Source organism: Ictidomys tridecemlineatus, chromosome 8 (genome assembly GCF_052094955.1).
Source record: "Ictidomys tridecemlineatus isolate mIctTri1 chromosome 8, mIctTri1.hap1, whole genome shotgun sequence".
NCBI classification, from domain to species: Eukaryota; Metazoa; Chordata; class Mammalia; order Rodentia; family Sciuridae; genus Ictidomys; species Ictidomys tridecemlineatus.
Window position 1 is genome coordinate 121,422,208 of NC_135484.1, and position 3,730 is coordinate 121,425,937.

At 38.8% G+C, this 3,730-nt stretch overlaps 1 pseudogene; it reads left to right on the forward strand.

Annotated features, from left to right (window-relative positions):
• The first annotated feature begins 991 nt into the window (after positions 1-991).
• Positions 992-1,811, forward strand: LOC101962466 (partitioning defective 6 homolog beta pseudogene; annotated as a pseudogene).
• The last annotated feature ends 1,919 nt before the right edge of the window (positions 1,812-3,730 follow it).

The window sequence follows — 3,730 nt, forward strand, 5'->3', positions numbered from 1 at the left end:
TCAGACAAACTGATTTTGCATGTACCTTCTTCCTTTTGAAATTCCTGGGACAATGAGCAGAGATGAAGTCTCCTTGACCACCCAGTTAGAGATGAGAAGACTGAAGGTCACAGAGGCCAGGAACCTTGCTTAAGTTCTCATAATAAATTGTCCATATTCACACATGTGGGAAGTGGCAGGGCCTGGGTGTGAACTCTGACAACCAACTCCCAGGCTCACATAACCACCATCATAGTACCCTGATCCCCCAGTTGACAAAAAAGTGTTTCATTAAGTGACAAATCTGTGAATGACATTTCTGAGGGCCTATCCTATTTCATGTGGCCCTGAAGGGCACAGCTTTTAGCAGTCAGAATTCTGCATAGCTGAAACTTGCTGTGGCAATGTGGTAGAGAGTTTCCTGTCCCTGGAAGCAACCAAGCAGGAATTAATAATCACTGCAAACATATAGATTTCAAGCTGTTAATAGAGATTTAACTATATCATCTGTATTACCCATTCCAACCTTTATATCCTGGGCATGGGACAGCCATTTATTCATATAGTGATGTGATCAATTATTAAGCTTCTACTGTGTACCAGCCTTTGGTTTAAATGCCAAGTCACCAAAGAGGAAAAGGTCAATATGGTAGAGCTCACAGTGAAAATGACATTGAATGAATTTGCCAGTATTGCTCTCTTTGAGAAGTGGTTCCTATAGCTTGAGATGTTCATATCTATTAGCTTTATTAAACTTTTGGAAGAAAGTGTTAGCATTCTCATGATGCACAGAGGTAGGGATTCACATACCTGCTGGCCCGCAGCCAGTCATACCCTGGATCCTGCCAGGTGAGCAGCTTGCCAAGTCTAGCTGAGCTTGCCTTGCCCAAGCAGCAGCTGCCCCATCTGCAGGTGCCTGTAACAAGGTGTCCAGGGTCCCATCCCAGCTTGAGCCCACTGGCTGTGTGCGAGTTGTCTGTTTTCCTGAGTGGTGGCCAGCCTGAGGAGCTTCATGGGGCTGTACCTCATCCTGAACAGTGTCCACCAGCACTGGGCAAGCAATAGCTGCCTGGGCACCATAGAGGTGAAGAGCAAGTTTGGAGCGGAGTTTCACCAATTTTTGCTCGAAAGATCAAAACCTAGAAATTTTTTCACAAGATAGTCAATGCAGACATCCAGGGAGACTTGCTGCCTATAAATAATGAAAATTATCACAAATCTATGTCAACAGCCAATCCACTGTTTAGGATTTTTATACAAAAGAAAGAAGCAGCAGAGTACAGTGCCTTCAGTACAGACATGCTGATAACGATAAAGAATGTTTTAATTAATGTGTTCAGTCCAGATAACCACAGAAAAAAAGCCATGCATTAGTATGCCCCAGGATATCAGGCCTCTGTCTTCCATCATAGAAATGGATATGCTCCCAGAAACACACCATAAGAATTTTCTTTACAAATATGGCATTGAGAAATGCCCTGGTTTCTCCATCTAGGATGACTCAAGTGTCAGGGTAACACCACACCACCTAGAGAATGTCCCTGGGATCTTTATATCCAGGATCCTCACAGTATATCTGGCTCAAAGCACAGGACTGTTAACTTTAAATGATGACATTTTTAGAAGTTAATGGTATGGAATTTTCAGGGTATAGTATTGACCAAGTAACAGATGTGCTGACTGCAAACAGCTGCAACCTCATCATAACAGTGAGACCAGAAAACCAGAGGAATAACGTTGTTAGGAAAAATTGGATTTCCAGTAGCTCTGGACAGTCTACCAATAATAGCCTTCTTAGCTATCCACAGCAGACGAAACCAAGCCTTGAGTGAAAAGATGAAGACAGCGATGAAGAGGACATTATTATTGAAGACAATGGAGCACAGCAAGAGATTCCAAAGGCATTTCCTGAGGTGGAGATCCTGGAATCCTTAAGACAAATATAATTCAGTTTTGAGTCTGGGCAATATGGTTTTATTTCTTCTCATGAATTAGAGCTTAGCACCCCTAGAAAGTGACATAAACACAGAACTTTAAAAACAAGCTTCAGATAAAAAACTCTTAGAAGAAGATGGAACAATTATAACATTATGAAACCATCCATTGAATGTTTTCTGAATGTTGAGGAGGCTGTGCAAACTGTAATTTGGCAGTAATTGAAGCATTTGTACCTCTGAACCACTGATGTGGGATAATCATGGGAAACAATAATGCAAGCTTGCAGGGCATGGTAGCCCACCTCTGGAATCCCAGTGGCTCAGGAGGCTGAGGCAGGAGGATTGCAAATTCAAAGCCAGCCCCAACAAAAGTGAGGCCCCAAGCAACTCAGTGAGACCCTCTCTAAATAAAATACAAAATAGGGCTGGGGATGTGGCTCAGTGGCCAAGTGTCCCTGAGTTTAATCCCTGGTATCCCCCCAAAAAACAGCAAAGTTAATCTGTTATTAAAATAGGTCAAAAACTGTTAATGTAATTTTTGTGGCTCAGAGGTAAATTTAGGTCTAAAACATAGGGAAGTTGGTTGCTTGTGAAATTATGTACTGTTGCTATATTTTCTAGAAGAACTTTTTTTGAGCACATTCCTATACACCTGTGAGGGGATTGAATCATATCTGTTTGAAATGGTGAGAGATTTGCCACTGATGTACAGAAATATCTTTGATTTATGAGTGTTGATTTTATATACAGTTACTTTTATGAATTCATTTGTTAGTTCTAGGAGATTTCTGGTGGGATGTTTTGGGTCTTCTAGGTATAGAATCATATCATTTGCAAATAGTGATAATTTGAGTTTTTATTTTCCTATCTGTATCTCTTTAATTTCTTTCATCTGTCTGATTGCTCTGGCTAGAGTTTCAAGAACTATTGTTAAATATAAGTGGTGACAGAGGGCATCCCTATCTTGTTCCAGTTTTTAGAGGAGATGCTTTCAATATTTCTCCATTTAGAATGATCGTGGCTTGTGGCTCAGCATAGATAACAAGAACATACTTCAACATTGTAAAGGTTATCTCTAGTTTTTCAAGGGTTTTGAACATGAAGGGATGCTCTGTTTTATCAAATGCTTTCTCAGCATCTGTTGAGATGAATATATGATTTTTATATTTGAGCCTATTGGTGTGATGAATTACATTTATTGATTTCTGTATGTTGAACCAAAGTTGCATTCCTGGGAAGAATTCTACTTGATAGTGATGCACTATTTGATTTGCCAGAATTTTATTGAGAACTTTTGAATCTATATTCATTAGAGATATTTGTCTGAAGGATTCTTTCTTTGATGTGTCTTTGTCTGGTTTTAAAATCAGGGTGATATTGGCCTCGTAGAATGAGTTGGGAACTTCCCTCTTTTCCAGTTTCATGAAATAGTTTGAGAAGTATTGGTGTTAGTTGTTTTTTAAAAGTCTTGTAGAACTCAGTTGTGTATTCATCTGGTCTGGGGCTTTTTTGGTTGGTAATCTTCTGATAAAATCCTCTATTTACATGCTTGAAATTAATCTATTTAAATTGTGAATATCATCTTGATTTAGTTTAGGCATATCATATGCCTCCAGAAATTTATCAATGCTTTCTATATTTTCTATTTTATTGGAGTAAAAATTTTCAAAATAATTTCTAATTATCTTCTGTATTTTAATGGTGTCCATTTGATATTTTCCTTTCCATCATGAATTTTAGTAATTGGAGTTTTCTCTCTCCTTCTCTTCATTAGCATGGCTAAGGGTTTATCAAATTTTATTTATTTTTTTCAA